The 17,636-nt window shown below is 40.4% G+C and overlaps 1 long non-coding RNA gene and 1 pseudogene across 1 annotated transcript; both read right to left on the bottom strand.

Moving 5' to 3' along the window:
* Nucleotides 1-1,472: 1,472 nt before the first annotated feature.
* Nucleotides 1,473-3,531, bottom strand: LOC115173544 (BOLA class I histocompatibility antigen, alpha chain BL3-7-like; annotated as a pseudogene).
* Nucleotides 3,532-8,333: 4,802 nt separating this feature from the next.
* Nucleotides 8,334-17,634, bottom strand: LOC115173545 (uncharacterized). Its single transcript, XR_003871621.1, has 2 exons — nucleotides 17,356-17,634; nucleotides 8,334-8,853 (listed from the first exon to the last, which is right to left on the bottom strand). It is a non-coding gene; the product is annotated as an uncharacterized LOC115173545 (long non-coding RNA).
* Nucleotides 17,635-17,636: the final 2 nt, after the last annotated feature.

The following is a 17,636-nucleotide window of genomic DNA, read 5'->3' as shown; positions in this document are numbered from 1 at the left end:
CGTGGTACCTTCAGGCATTTGGAAATTGCTCCCAAGGATGAACCAGACTTGTGGAGGTCTACAATTTTTTTCTGAGGTCTTGGCTGATTTCTTTTGATTTTCCCATGATGTCACGCAAAGAGGCACTGAGTTTGAAAGTAGGCCTTGAAATACATCCACCGGTACACCTCCAATTGACTCAAATTATGTCAATTAGCCTATCAGAAGCTTCTAAAGCCATGACATCATTTTCTGGAATTTTCCAAGCTGTTTAATGGCACAGTCAACTTAGTGTATGTAAACTTTTGACCCACTGGAATTGTGATACAGAGAATTAGAAGTGAAATAATCCGTCTGTAAACAATTGTTGGAAAAATTACTTGTGTCATGCACAAAGTAGATGTCCTAACCGACTTGCCAAAACTATAGTTTGTTAACAAGAAATTTGTGGAGTGGTTGAAAAAAAAGTTTTAATGACTCCAACCTAAGTGTGTAAACTTCTGACTTCAACTGTATATAATGATTAAAGTAATTGACCCATTGTCAAATGCAGCGTTAAATTAGCAAACAATTTAGTGTATTTAAACTGTTTGTGAACCTGTTTTTGCCATTTGGCCTGGGCATCAGACTCTAGAGCCCTTTGTTGCAGAGTTGTGTCAATGCGGTGGTCAGTTTTCAATTGGCTTTTTTTCAAACACTTATCACAGACTGAAATATGGTGGGGCTGGGATGCTATCTGAAACTTGTGTAACATTTGTAACAAGCATGGTAACAAGCATTCATTGTTACACCCCTGTAATTACAGACTGCAATTACCACTAGTTACATGTTGTTATTACAGTGTAACTATGAATTATTACAATTAATTACAATACTTGCTACAGTGTAATTACACTGTAGTATGGACTGTTAAAATGATGTATTACCAAGTATTTTAATTGGTAAATGCACTTTTGACCCTCTAATAAGAAAGTAGCTTAGGCCAATGTGTGTTCAACCAAATATGATGTTGATAGTTTGCTTCAGCATTTGGAGTGTGAGGCTCTGAGCATTAGTCAGTGCATCACAGTGCCCTTCTCTTCATATCTGCTCTGTTACTGAGCCAACCCGTGCCTGGTGATGACACAAACATCTATGTTGTTGCCTGAGCCCAGGTCTCATGATGCTGTACCAAAGGCAAGCTACTCACTGCTAGTTGGAAATCCAGACATTCATTCATTGCATCAAACAAAATGACATATACACACAATGGACTGTAGTAAGTGTAAACAGTCACCTTTTATACATCCGATTCATCGTTATGTAGAACACTCTGCAGTCATGGAAACGTTATGGTATATGATGATGAGGTACACGTTATTACACTTTTCGGCTGTCCTCACTGTCCTTCAGTGAAAGCGCTCCTTTCTCTGCTTCTCTTCTGTGAAACAGACAGACAAATAAAGACAGATACAATTGGGTAGACGGACATACAAACAGACAGACAGGGGTAGCTAGACCTCATGCTGCATCTGGTGCTGCTGTGCCATGGAGGGATTGGAACCATCATCATCAGAGACTAATACAAAAGAGAGGGACCCAACAAGTTAGACTTGTTAAAACGCTGTATTAAGCTTCACACCAACCTGCACCAGGTTCAAACACTATGTTCCCAAGACAGGCTACTCCAGGCTACTGCAACTCCATGTATTCAATGCCATAATGGCACACTGAGACAGCATGAGAAATAATGCACCTAGTCCCATAAGTACAAAACTCCACATAATAAACCCAGCTATGCTGATGAGGGCTGGGAGGATAACAGCCAACACTACTCCAATGATGATGGGGCCAGATTCAGGAGGCTCGTCTGAGTTTATGAACACACACAGTGAATATTATTGTAAATAATGTCATTCTCTGTCATACTGTAAGATACGATTTATATCACAGATTGATCCAGTTTGATGTTTTCTTTGTGTTCAACCACACAGGTTGAGTTGTTTTATTAATCCTCAGATTCCATTGTGAGGCGAATTACTTTTCTGGAAGGTTCCATCTTCATCAAGGAGTCTCTCCTTACGCCACATCTTCATGCTGATCTTGTCCGTCTTTCTGCCAGAGCACCATGACATCACTGGGGTAGAAACCTGTCGCGCGGCAGGTCACTGGAGAGGAGGGGGTCTTCTGGAGCAGAGACACAGAGGGGGGGACTGGAGAGAAGGAGTGAGAGGAAAGAAAAGGGAAGAAGAGAATTCAACTATGAACTCAAAACAGTAGTGGGGGAATGATGTTGCTGTGCCTCACGCCAGAAACAACTGGTTATAGGTTTGGATTGAATAGGGACACCATGCGTATCAGTGGCTGTCTGTACCGATCCTCGTCAAGGTGCCGCTGGCGAGGTTCACATACTTCTTCAAAGTGTCAACACACTCCTTAGTGAAGTACCATTTGAGATACTGGAGACCATTGTTCCACTTCTGTTTGATGGTGTCTGCCGACCGTAGGGAGACTATCCAACTCATGTTGTTAATGTCCGATCAAATGAAATCCTCACCATCGTATCTATAGTGGTGGACATAATCTTTGAGTTCAGTCTCATCATTCCACTCACGGCCGTGCAAGTTCTGGATTGTGTGTACGGTAATTAGTGTGTGTGCGTGTATGCACACGTGTATGTGTGTGTGCGCATATATGTTTGTGTGCGTAACTGTGCTGGTGTGTGTGCGTGTTTATATGTACATTCTGTTTCTTTTTGATTGGGTTTGGTTGAACTGCTTCTTTGTGAACGTTATATGTTTTTTGAAGCCTTCATATTGGTTAATCAGTGGCACAGCGTAGAGCTCCCAGTAGTATTCTCCTGCATTCTCCTGCATCCACTCAGTGGTGGGGACCAGTGTCTTGTTGTTGCTGTCAAAGTACACAAACTGATGGTCGTCCAGAAAACCCACCACCGTGGACTCTGGGAAGTCAGTATCACCTGAAGCTGCAATCTATACAGATTCCATAGAGTGGGGAGATGTGAATAGAATATTCAATAATTGACCATGTAATATCTGTGTTGTGTGTCTTCTGTCATTAATGACATAATTGGAAAACAACTATCAGCAATTGATTGAAATCCGGGCTTACGTTCACACACGGATCCTCGCTCTACAGTGAGATAAATACTGTCACTTATTCTGGAGACTAAAAACTGAGCTAGTAGTTTTCTGATTTTCAAATAACTTAAGTTTTAGCAACATTTGATTTGTTCTGACTTGTGGAAGTTATATAAATGTAGAATCTTCATTTGAGCCAGTTTGCTACAGCAGGAAAATAATCCTGCAGCAATAGGAAATGTGCATTATTATGTGGATTATAATTCATGGACATTTTTGGAGAAGTTGATACATTTTTCGTTAGGGCAAATCAAGTCTGACATTTCGAAATGGAAATTACAAACTTTATTAAAAGCCTTTTTAAAACTCAAATACACTACAAGTTTGCAGGAAAATTCTCAGCAACAAAAGACTGATTAAATTAAGATCCTACATTTGTAGGACTCCAGAGGAACAAGAGAAAGAAGGACATAATTTCTTTATCAGTTTCGATGACATTCGATGTTAGCAACATAACTCTATTCTTTCTTTAATTATTCTTTCCATCATGTCAAGCAATCAGGGTCATAACCTGTTAAAGTTGAACCATTATGCATTCATCTTTAACGAGTGACAGAACGGTACATGAAACAACTTCTGTTGTTCAGCAAAGACAATAAGGACTAATTGAGATGGGTTTATGAATTCAATTATTTTCATGTTCATGTCGATAATGCCATATTGAGTTTCATACTGTCTGATATGCACTGTTTTATATGTTATGTCCCTGATGGGTTGCCATAGATGACTGCTGGGTATGACGCTGCAGGTGAAATTAAAACACACCAGTGTGGAATTATGATCCAATAGGAGATGAAAGAAGAACAATGTCATCAAGGAGAACTGAGAAACATAAGTTGAAATATAAATGATTCTTTATTGAGATGTTTTAATTATGATAATGATGAATAAATAACATTATATCATGTTCACAGTTATATACAGTATATAATAAATAACATTATCTTGTTTGAAATATATAGGTGTAACGGTTGTCATCGGATAAAGCGGACCAAGACGCAGGCGGGGAAATGTGCACTCATCTTCTTTTTTATTTAGTTGGCAAATAAACACGTACACAAAAAGAAACAACGACGAATAACAGTCCTGTAAGGCTTGAAGCTATACACAGAAACAATCTCCCACAAAACACAAACAAAACACATACCTATATATAGGACTCTCAATCAAAGGCAACTAAAAACACCTGCCTCCAATTGAGAGTCCAACACCCAATTACCTAGACATAGAAATACTAAACTAGAGAGAACATAGAACTACAAAAAACATAGAACATAAGCCAAAACCCGGAAATAATAAATCAAACACCCTTCTAAACAAACAACCACCCCGAACCACATAAAACAAATACCCCCTGCCACATCCTGACCAAACTACAATACAAATAACCCCTATTACAGGTCAGAATGTGACAATAGGCCTAACAGCCTACATCAGTTCACTAGTCTTTCTCCAGTAGGCAACTGGTCATTCAAATCCTGTCTATGACATACAGGTCTGGCTGGTCTGCCATGTTTGTTCCCATGGGTGAACTATAGTGAGAGATGTAGATATGTGTTTTCTTTTTCATACACGTATGATTAGTGATGACAGTAACTGTGCCGTAACAGCCCTGTTGGTGACTGGCCTGAGGGGTCAAAGGTCAAGTAACTAGATGAGCTGTGAGGACTACTGTATAGCCTGTGTGCCAGAGAATGAATGGGGAAGGTATCTAATGAAGTGTGATGTCTAGTATGAAACATCTATCCATTCACACTAACAAACACCAGTGAATTTTGTCTCTTTAGCAATACAGCATGTGACCAGGGTAAATGTTCTGTTTGGCTGCTGTAAGTTAGCAACAAATCTTTTTTATCGACCGTATATACACATATATGATTGTAATCCTCAACCTAAAAACTCTCTATATAGAAAAAGAAATAACAGAACATATAAAAAAAAATACCTACATACAGTGCATTTGGAAAGTATTCAGACCCCTTGACTTTTTCCACATTTTGTTACGTTACAGCCTAATTCTAAAATTGATTACAAAATAATAATAATCCTAATCAATCTACACCCAATACCCCATAGTGACAAAGCAAAAACAATGTTTTTAAAATTTTTCAAATGTATAAAATAAAAATTCAGACCCTTTACTCAATACTTTGTTGAAGCACCTTTGGCAGCATTTACAGCCTTGAGTCTTCTTGGGTATGATGCTACAAGCTTGGCACACCTGTATTTGTGGAGTTTCTCCCATTCTTCTCTGCAGATCCTTCTCAAGCTCTGTCACGTTGGATGGGGAGTGTTGCTGCACAGCTATTTTCAGGTCTCTCCAGAGATGTTCGATCGGGTTCAAGTCGGGGTCTGGCTGGGCCACTCAAGCACATTCCGAGACTTGTCCCGAAGCCACTCCTGCGTTGTCTTGGCTGTGTGCTTAGGGTCGTTTTCCTGTTGGAAGGTGTACTTTCACCCCAGTCTGAGGTCCTGAGCGCTCTGAAGCAGGTTTTCATCAAGGATCTCTCTGTACTTTGCTCCGTTCATCTTTCTCTCGATACTGACAAGTCTCCCAGTCCCTACCACTGAAAAACATCCCCACAGCATGATGCTGCCACCATCATGCTTCCCCGTAGGGATGGTGCCAGGTTTCCTCCAGATGTGACGCTTGGCATTCAGGCCAAAGAGATGAATCTTGGTTTCATGAAATGAAATCGTATTTTTCACATGCACCGAATACAAGCTTTACAGTGAAATGCTTACTTACAAGCCTTTAACCAGCAATGCAGTTTTAAGAAAATACCTACAACAGTAAAAGTAAGAGATAAGAATGACAAATTATTAAAGAGCAGCAGTAAATAACAATAGCGGGGCTATATACAGACCAGAGAATCTTGTTTCTCATGGTCTGAGAGTCTTTAGGTGCCTTTTGACAAACTCCAAGCGGGCTGTCATGTGCCTTTTTTACTGAGGAGTGGCTTCCATCTGGCCACTCTACCATAAAGGCCTGATTGGTGTGTGGCCAGCTCTAGGAAGAGTCTTGGTGGACTTACCCAGATCTGTGACACGACACAATTCCTTCGACCTCATGGCTTGGTTTTTGCTCTGACATGCACTGTCAACTGTGGGACCTTATAAAGACTGGTGTGTGCCTTTCCAAATCATGTCCAATCAATTGAATTTACCACAGGTGGACTCCAATCAAGGTGTATAAACATTTCAAGGATGACCAATGAAAACAGGATGCACCTGAGCACAATTTCAAGTCTCATAGCAAAGGGTCTGAATACTTATGTAAATTAAGTAGTTCTGTTTTTCATTTTTAATACATTTGCAAAAAATTCAAAAAATCAGTTTTCGTTTTGTCATTATGGGGTATTGTGTGTAAAATGCTAAGGATTATTATTTTCTTAATCCAATTTAGAATAAGGCTTTAACGTAGCAAAATGTGGGAAAAAGTAAAGTGGTCTGAATACTTTCCGAAGACACTGTAGCCTAAGATCCAGTCGGTTTCTGCTCTCTTTCCAACTCCTTGGCATGATAGCACAAACCTACTGACACTCAGTCCACCTCCAATGTGTCTGTTAAAAAACTGTAAAGATCTGAGAAAATTATTTGTGGAGTATGTATCACAAAAACCCAGGGATATATTTTGAGGGGATTAAAATGTGGCAGCATTTTAGTTTTTTCACTAGTATTACATTGATGTTAACAATTGCCAGATTTCCATTTTTTGATTGGTGTACCTGTATAGCAGAAATAAAATCCTAAAGCTCCAAAAAGCTCAAAGTTATTAATATTGTCTTTATTAAGACAGTAGTGATATTCCTTATTCCAGGGTGTTGACAGAGTGTTACAGCATAGCTTTAGTACTTAGTTTGTAACATCTAACAACTTCAATGTTAAATGTTAGCAAACGTGAAAACTCTTTGTCCAGTAGTTTTCATATAACTTGTCATTTCTGTTCAAAATGTGGGAGACATTATCACATCGCCATCGAGAAGACACGTCCTGCTATTTATAATGTTTACAGAATGTAAATAAAAATGAAGCAAAAACAGAAACACAGTAAAACTATGTCAATGAACCAATAGAAACAGATTTAGGTGAATAAAGTACACAAATTAGTTGAAATACCAATAACCCCAATATCAGACCCAGTTACTGTCATTGTAGATTTTAGTTGTGCAGTTTTTAGTCATAAGAAGTTATCACAAGATAGTGCCATTTTAGAGAAATTTGTTTTTGTGGCTGGATGCACATTACTTTGACTCACAATTCTAGAAGAGTTCAGTCTTTTTTCTCTTGCATGTGCTTCTCCCCAGTGAAGACAGACAGACAGAGGTCAGTGGAGGAGATCACTCAAACTAATACAGCATAGTCTACTGGAAAGACCAGGGCCAAATCCTCACTTGAGATATCCAATAGTAACTCAAACTTACGTACAGTACCTCATGCATTCATGTCAATGAAGGATTGGTGAGAGAGTTGACATTGGTGTTTCAAAAAGACAGACACCCAGAGAGATATTGACCTGTTTGATTAGTGAGGGAGAAACCTCATTCCTTTGGAGCAGTGTTGTGGGAGGAGTTGGAACCAACATCAGAAGCTACAAGGAAAATAGATAAAACCGCATTCTAAAATGGATTCATTCCCACACAATATATTTTAAAAAGTCAGATAATAAATAATGAACAACTACAAGATAAAGTATTTTCTTTCAGTTTCAGTGATCTCTTCAGAATTGCAAACAACAAGGTAGGCACTTACATTGGGCCTGAATAAAGCCTGAAGGGATGTTGTTATTGACTCTGATAGCTTGGTTTGGTGGAATATTACACGAGAACATCAGTTTGAGAGTATTCTGAATCCTGTATTTCTACTGCATATCCTACCTGCATACATCACATACAACACAAGTGACAACGTTACGCTGTATATGAATCACACTTCTACCATCACTAACTACACTGTACAATACCATTGCTTGTAAACCAGTACTATGACTACTGCTTCTAAACAACTAAGTACATCATAGCTGACTATTCCTTAAAGTACATCATAGACTATTCCTTAAAGTACATCATAGACTATTCCTTAAAGTACATCATAGACTATTCCTTAAAGTACATCATAGATATTCCTTGAAGTACATCATAGCTGATTATTCCTTATATGAAAAGTGTAGTCTACTTATGATTTGTATTAAATCCTATCTCACCTTTCTTGCTCTTCTTCCAAATGACAACCCCTACAACAGCAACGATGGCCAATAGGAGGAGAGCTACCACCCCTCCAATGATAGGGGCCGAGCCAATGGCAGTTGGGTCATTTGTACCTGTAATCATCAGAACAGAGTATTCAGACTGTTACTTGGCGTCGTACATGGTGGTCTATGTTACATTTCCATCTACATGAATCCCAGCTACATTCCTCTGTCAATGTCAATAACAGTTCAGGTCACTATAAGAACATGCTCTTCTCAGAAAGGAGGTATACTATGCAGTTGAGTATGCTTAGAAACTAGGAATATTGGGCGCATTGAGTAGGAGGGGTCCTTGGGTATAATGTATGTTGAATCAGTTGGTGTTTCCCCAGTTGGTCTGGATCTCAGACTCAGTCAGAACCTTGATGAAGTCCTTCTTGGTAGCCGTGACTTGAACCACACACTGATACTTGTTCTTCGTCCACTCTTCAGACACCACGGTGAGGTGGGTGCTTTTCTCTCCATTCTCCACATCTTCATTCGGATCTTGTTTGAGAGAGCGCGTAAGAGGGAGAGAGAGCGTGAGAGAGAGAGCGAGAGCGAGAGAGAGAGAGCGAGACAGCGTGAGAGCATGAGAGAGAGCGAGAGAAAGAAAGTGAGAGAGAGAGCGAGAGAGAGAGAGAGTGAGAGCGAGAGAGCAAGAGAGAGCGAGAGAGCGAGAGATTTCCTCAATGAAAACAATGTACTGAGCAAATGTCAAATTGGCTTTTTACCAAATTACCGTATGACAGACCACGTATTCACCCTGCACACCCTAATTGACAAACAAACAAACTAAAACAAAGGCACAGTCTTCTCATTATTTGTTGATTTCAAAAAAGCATTTGACTCAATTTGGCATGAGGGTCTGCTATACAAATTGATGGAAAGTGGTGTTGATGGAAAAACAAATGACATTATAAAATCCATGTACACAAACAACAAGTGTGCGGTTAAAATTGGCAAAAGAACACACACATTTCTTTCCACAGGGCTGTGGGGTGAGACAGGGATGCAGCTTAAGCCCCATTCTCTTCAACATATATATCAACGAATTGGCGAGGGCACTAGAACAGTCTGCAGCACCCAGCCTCACCCTACTAGAATCTGAAGTAAAATGTCTACTGTTTGCTGATGATCTGTCACTTCTGTCACCAACCAAGGAGGGCATACAGCAGCACCTAGATCTTCTACACAGATTCAGCCAGACAGTAAATCTCAGTAAGACAAAGAATAATGGTGTTCCAAAAAAGGTCCAGTAACCAGGACCACAAATACAAATTCCATCTAGACACCGTTGCCCTAGAGCCCACAAACAACTATACATACCCCGGGTCTAAACATCAGCGCCACAGGTAACTTCAACAAAGCTGTGAATGAGCTGAGAGACAAGGCAAGAAGGGCCTTCTATGCCATCAAAAGGAACATAAAATTCGACATACCAATTAGGATCTGGCTAAAAATACTTGAATCAGTTATAGAACCCATTGCCCTTTAAGGTTGTGAGGTCCGGGGTCCGCTCAACAACCAAGAATTCACAAAATGGGACAAACACCAAATTGAGACACTGCATGCAGAATTCTGCAAAAATATCCTCAGTGTACAACGTAAAACACCAAATAATGCATGCAGAGCAGAATTAGGCCGATACCCGCTAATTATCAAAATCCAGAAAAGAGTCGTTAAATTATACAACCACCTAAAAGGAAGCGATTCCCAAACCTTCCATAACAAAGCCATCACCTACAGAGAGATGAACCTGGAGAAGAGTTGCCTAAGCAAGCTGGTCCTGGGTCTCTGTTCACAAACACAAACAGACCCCACAGAGCCCCAGGATAGCAACACAATTAGACCCAACCAAATTATGAGAAAACAATAAGATAATTACTTGACACATTGGAAAGAATTAACAAAAAAACAGAGCAAACCAGAATGCTATTTGGCCCTAAACAGAGAGTACACCGCAGCAGAATACCTGACCACTGTGACTCACCCAAACTTAAGGAAAGCTTTGACTATGTACAGACTCAGTGAGCATAGCCTTGCTATTGAGAAAGGTCGCCATAGACAGACATGGCTCTCAGGAGAAGACAGGCTGTGTGCACACTGGCCACAAAATGAGGTAGAAACTGAGCTGCACTTCCTAACATGCCAAATGTATGACCATATTAGAGACACATATTTCCCTCAGATTATACAGATCCACAAAGAATTTGAAAACAAACCCAATTTTGAGAACTCCCATAACTACTGGGTGAAATACCAATGTGCCATCACAGCAGCAAGATTTGTGACCTTTTGCCACAACCACAAGAAAAGGGCAACCAGTGAAGAACAAACACCATTGTAAATACAACCCATACTTATGTTTATTTCTTTTCCCTTTTGTACTTTTTATTGTTTATTTCACTTTTGTTTATTATCTATTTCACTTGATTTGGCAATGTTAGCATATGTTCCCCATGCCAATAAAGCCCTTGAATTGAAATGAGAGAGGGGGAGGGGTGATGAAATAAAATATAAAATAATAAAATAAAATTGTCATAATAACATTCTTATAATAAAATAAATCACAATTCACTGGCACCCATACACACACATGCACTCACACTTGCATACTCATGTCCATACCCTCATACCTAGCCGAACCCAAAGGTCTTTTGATCATAACCACACACACACACACAGAGAAAGAGAGAGAGAGCGAAAGAGAGAGCGAGAGACAGAGACAGACAGAAAGAGAGCAAGAGAGAGAAAGAAACAGAGAGATAAAGAGTGTGTGTGTGTGTGTGTGTGTGTGTGTGTGTGTGTGTGTGTGTGTGTGTGTGTACATTTCAACGTGTGCTTGTGGGTGTCTCTATGTATGAGTATACAGGATGTGCATGAGTTTGTTGGTGTTGTAATTGGCAGTGGGTGGTGGTATGTGAATCATATTGAGGGAAGTAGTACATAAAACATAGATTTTTATATTTTGGTGGACGTTATTACATTATTCATCCCAAAAGTTGTTACTCACCGGTTAACGTAATAACCACCGGTTAATGTAATAGAAAAAGTGGTAAAAGTGATTATGTTAATCGTTCAACATTTTATTACATTAACCAGTGTTATTACATGAACTGTTGTTACAAGGTCTATTCCCAGCACCAGAAGGATAAAAACCCTTCATTTTGACGTTGGCCCGTAAATTCCCGATTTGTTCTCTCTGATAATCTTCCCCTCAGACACAAATTATCTGGAAAAACTATTCACACCAAGATATTAGCTTGTAGATCGTTTTTGAGCTGATGAGAATTTAGCTAGCTCAAGCATTAGTAGCATAAAATACAGGTGGAACCAACCAGCAGAGGTGAACTTTTTATTTATTTTTTTACAAAATTGAAGCTAAGTTATATAAATGTCAATCAACCATTAGGTCTAAAACAGTGCTCTCCTTGGAGCAGGGGATCTGGATATTTTCACTAACTTGGATGGCTTAGTTGCAACTCTTGCAAATATGGACAAACAGAAAGACAGCCATAAGATTGAGACAAGCAGACAAGCCAACTAATGTAAAACTGTATTTGGTCTGAAACAGAAGAGAATGTCTGATGACAGTCATAATGTAATTAAGTCTGTGATATTTATATGGCTTTAATGCAGAAACATACACTAAAAGGCCACCACCTCAATGAGAAGCCATATCTAGATCTTTACCAGGTTCATGTAGTTGCAGTTTTCCCATCACTGAAATTCACCACAAAGTGTTGGCAGTTCATTATTTGGCATACAGTGACTTCAGAAAGTATTCATACCCCTTGACTTATTCCACATTTTGTTGTTGCAGCCTGAATTCAAAATGGGTTAAATATGTTTTTGTTTTTTTTACAAATTCTACCCAATAATGACAAGGTGAAATGTTTTCAGACATCTTTGCAAATATATTGAAAATGAAATACAGAAATATCTCATTTACATAAGCATTCACACCCCTGAGTCAATACCTGTTAGAATCATCTTTGGCAGCGATTACAGCTGTGAGTCTTTCTGGGTGTGTCTCTATGAGTTTTGCACACCTGGATTGTACAATATATATTTTTTTTAATTCTTAAAGCTCTGTAAAATTGGTTGTTGATCATTGCTAGACAACCACACATTGTATTCAGGACATAAAGTTAATTTCTTTGACACATTTTTTGCAGTTTTACGTTAGTGCCTTATTACAAACAGGATGCATGTGTAACAGTGTAGGTTCCGTCCCTCTCTTCGCCCCAACCCGGGCTCGAACCAGGGACCCTTGCACACATCAACAACTGACACCCCACGAAGCATCGTTACCCATCGCGCCACAAAAGCCGCGGCCCTTGCAAAGCAAGGGGAATCCCTACTTCAAGTCTCAGACCGAGTGACGTCACCGATTGAAATGCTATTAGCGCACACCACCGCTAACTAACTAGCCATTTCACATCGGTTACACATGTTTTGGAATATTTTAGTCTGTACAGGCTTCCTACTTTTCACTCTGTTATTTAGGTTAGTATTGTGGAGTAACTACAATGTTGTTGAGCCATCCTCAGTTTTCTCCTATCACAACCATTAAACTCTGTAACTGTTTTAAAGTCACCATTGGCCTCATGGTGAAATCCCTGAGCGGTTTCCTTCCTCTCCGGCAAGTGAGTTAGGAAGGATGTCTGTATCTTTGTAGTGACTGGGTCTATTGATTCACCATCAAAAGTGTAATTAATAACTTCACCCTTCTCAAAGGGATACTCAATGTCTGCTATTTATTTTACCCATCTACCAATAGATGCACTTCTTTGCGAGGCATTGGAAAACCTGGCCTTTGTGGTTGAATCTATGTTTGAAATTCACTGCTCGACTGAGGGACCTTACAGATAATTGTATGTGTGGGGTACAGAGATGAGTTAGTCATTAAAAAATCATGTTAGACACTATAATTACACATGCAATTTATGTGACTTGTTAAAAACAGTTTTCTTCCTGAACTTATTTAGGCGTGCCATAACAAAGGGGTTGGGCCTACCGAGTGGCGCAGCGGTCTAAGGCACTGCATTGTAGTGCTAGAGGCGTCACTACAGATCCAGGTTTCGATCCCAGGCTGTGTCACAGCCGACCGGGAAACCCATGAGGCGGCACACAATTGGCCCAGCGTCGTCCGGGTTAGGGGAGGGTTTTGCCGGCTGGGATGTCCTTCTCCCATCGCACTCTAGCGAATCCTAGTGGCGGCCGGGTGCATGCATGCTGACTTCGGACGCCAGCTGTACGGTGTTTCCTCCAACACATTGGTGCGGCTGGCTTCTGGGTTAAGCGAGCAGTGTGTCAAGAAGCAGTGCGGCTTGGGGGGGTTGTGTTTTGAAGGATGCATGGCCCCCGACCTTCGCCTCTCCCGAGTCCGTACGGGAGTTGCAGCGATGGGAAAAGACTGTAACTACCAATTGGATACCACGAAATTGGGGAGAAAAAGGGGTAAAAACCCATTTTTTTTTAAACTAAGGGGTTGAATACTTATTAACCAAAGATATTCCAGCTTTTCATCTTTGATTCATTTGTAGAAATTTCCAAAACTTAATTCAACTTTGACATTATGGGGTATTGTGTGTAGGCCAGTGACACAAAATCTAAATTTAATCCATTTAAAATTCAGTCTGTAACACAACAAAATGTGGAAAAAGTCAAGGGGTGTGAATACTTCCTGAAGGCACTGTATATCAGATGTATTGGGATAAAGGAAAAAGACACATCAGTCTCTTTGTAACAATTGAAAATAAAGTCATTTACAGTGCATTCGGAAAGTATTCAGACCCGTTTACTTTTTCCACATTTTGTTACATTAATCCCTTATCATAAAATAGATTTTTTTTAAATTCCCCTCATCAATCTACCCATAATACCCCATAATGACATTTTCATAAGTATTTAGACCCTTTACAACAGTACTTTATTGAAGCACCATTGGCAGCGATTACAGACTCGACTCTTCTTGGGTATGACGCTACAAGCTTGGCACCCCTGTATTTGGGGAGTTTCTCCCATTCTTCTCTGCAAATCCTCACAAACTCTGTCAGGTTGGATGGGGAGCGTCGCTGCACAGCTATTTTCAGGTTTCTCCAGAAATCAATCGGGTTCAAGTCTGGGCTCTGGCTGTGCCACACAAAGACATTCAGAGACTTGTCCCGAAGCTACTCTTGCGTTGTCTTGGCTGTGTGCTAAGGGGTCTTTGTCCTGTTAGAAGGTGAACCTTCGCCCCAGTCTGAGGTCCTGAGTGCTCTGGAGCAGGTTTTCATCAAGGATCTGTCTATACTCTGTTCATCTTTCCCTCGATCCTGACTAATCTCCCAGTCCCTGCCACTGAAAAACATTCCCACGGCATGATGCTACCACTACCATGCTTCCCCCGTAGGGATGGTGACAGGTTTCCTCCAGACGTGACGCTTGGCATTCAGGCCAAAGAGTTCAATCTTGGTTTAATCAGACCAGAGATGTGTGTCATGTGCCTTTTACTGAGGAGTGGCCATAAAAGCTTGATTGGTGGAGTTCTGTAGAGGTGGTTGTCCTTCTGGAAGGTTCTCCCATCTCCACAGATGAACTCTGGAGCTCTGTCAGAGTGACCATCGGGTTCTTGGTCACCTCCCTGACCAAGATCCTTCTCCCCATTGTCACGTCCTGACCAGTAAAAGGGGTTGTTTGTTATTATAGTTTGGTCAGGGCGTGGCAGGGGGTGTTTGTTTAGAGTGTTTCGGGGTTTGTTGGGGTATGTTCTATGTTAGTCTATTTCTATGTTTGTTCTAGTCTATCTATTTCTATGTAGTTTATTGGGTGACCTTCAATTGGAGGGAGCTGTACCTCGTTGCCTCTAATTGAAGGTCCTATTTAAGAGGGGTGTGTTTTCATTGATTTGTGGGTAGTTGTTCCATGTGTAGCTGTTTGTCTCACAGGACTGTTTTTCTCGTCGTTGTTTTGATTTAGTGTTTGTTTTGGTTTTTCTTCATAATAAAGGAAGATGAGCATACACATTCCCGCTGCGCCTTGGTCCCATCTTTACGACGAGCGTGACACCCATATTGCTCAGTTTGGCAGGGCGCCCCGCTCTAGGAAGAGTCTTGTTGTTTCCAAACTTCTTCCATTTAAGAATGATGGAGGCCAAGGTGTTCTTGGGGACCTTCAATGCTGCAGAAATGTTGTGGTACCTTTCCCCAGACCTGTGCCTCGACACAATCCTGTCTCAGAGCTCTACAGACAATTCCTTTGACCTCATGGCTTGGTTTTGCCTCAGACATACACTGTCAACTGTGGACCTTATATAGACAAATCATGTCTAACCAATTGAATTTGGACACGAATCAAGTTGTAGAAACATCTCAAGGATGATCAATGGAAACAGGATGCACCTGAGCTCAATTTTGAGTCTCATAGCATATATATGTAAATAAGGTATTTCTGTTTTTTAGTTTTAATAGATTTGCTAAAATGTTTTAAAAAATCAGTTTACCCTTTGTCATTATGGGGTATTGTGTGTAGATTGATGAGGATTTTTTTTTTTTTCATCCATTTTAAAATAAGGCTGTAACGTAACAACATTTGGAAAAAGTCAAGGGGTCTGAATACTTTCCGAATGAACTGTTTCTCATCTAAGACAGTCTAGGTAACCTGCAAGCGTATTGTGGTAGGCCTACATACAGGGAGGTCTTCCAGCAATCTGCTGCTGTAGGTTAAGTTCTTACAATGGTCTTGACTCAAATCAATAACATGAGAGGAGGATCACTTTGATGTGAAAGAGGAGAAACAATGTATTCTTCCTATAGTATTCTCAGAGGGCTTGTGGTTTGGGAGGACGACACAATAAAGCTATCTCAGGCTAAGGTCTATGGAGCTTTATTTGGCATACTGGATGGGACCCATTGAAGGACGTACATTGTGTTGGATCTAGCTCCATTTGATAGGAAATTGTTTAATATCATCACATTGAAAAACACAGCAAGAAAATCATATAGTATAGAAATGCAATGGAAAGTGGAGTCAAACAGTGTTGAGGTAAGTCCCACGCCCTTTCCAGTAAGAGCGTCAGTATGCAGCCATCTTGTGTCTATATATCCTCAATCATAAGATGGCCGACACTGAAGCATCATCTAGTTCTAGTAGCCTATACATGGTTGTTCATATCCATACAGCTGAGTCGGATGTAGGACTATGCATTCTTTTCATTTAAAAAGTGTTTTGTCTCACAATGACTAGGCTACTGAAAGAACTAAAACAGAGCCAGTGGATACGAGCTGAAAACTCGTTGACCATAACTACAGTAACAAGCCTACACATCCAACCAAGTCATCTTTGATCATATTTTCACATTTTCTCTCCACAATGAAAATGTGTTCTGGAATTCTTGCCCACTCCCACAGTGTGTTCTGGTATGTGCGTGACGGGAGAAACCAAAGCAAGTTCAGTTTGTGAATGGAAAGTCCCTGAAATGAACAATAAAAGGGACAAACCATCAGTAACAGAGGCTACAGTGAAGGATAAACAATGCCACAGTGCCATCTATAGGTAGACTGTATCTCTCCTCACTTCTGTTTCAGAGAAATCACCTGACGAGTCACTTGACTTTTGGGTATCTGTCGCTCTGGGGTAAAGATTCCTCTAGGAACAGATATGGGATCAGCTTCCCCTCATCCATTCCAATCCTTAACCATTAGTAGGGAAAATGCAAATCTGACCCAAGATCAGCGTTTTAGGGCAACTTCACCCGCCAACGTCTCGACGTCAAAGTAGAGTTGCCTCACCACAAATCTTGGATCAGATTACCCTTTCCTTCTTGCCATCTTGTTTCTCTGCATTCTGCAAACAATCAGGCAACTCTGTGACGTTCCAATTCAGGAAGAATGAAAAACAAGCTATTTCATTTTCTATTTAAAAGGTAGCAGATTTCACCAGTTGACTGGAAATACAAGACAGGCAGGGGCTAACTCTTTCATAAAATAATGACCCATCATGTATTAATTCATGCCACTGTACCGAAATCCATGTGACATTCGTAATTTTCGAACAGAAGCAGCCAGCCAGGTATAAACTCCAATGGTGTGCATGTTCCCAGATTCCAGTTTCAAAGAAATCAAGTGATCTTGACCACTCTGGGGCACGTTTGAAAGTAACGTTAGTGTTGGTGCACCATCTTGTGTTGAGTGTGCATTCTGCAATGGGTTGACGTCGTCGTATTTCTTTGCGCGGCAAATCATGTTGTGCACGAAGCTCTCTGAGTTTGTAAAACAGTTTATTTTTTCACAACACTTTTATGC

Source organism: Salmo trutta, chromosome 34 (assembly GCF_901001165.1).
Source record: "Salmo trutta chromosome 34, fSalTru1.1, whole genome shotgun sequence".
NCBI lineage: Eukaryota > Metazoa > Chordata > Actinopteri > Salmoniformes > Salmonidae > Salmo > Salmo trutta.
Note: the sequence above shows the minus strand (reverse complement) of the source record. Positions and strands in the feature narration are given on the sequence as shown.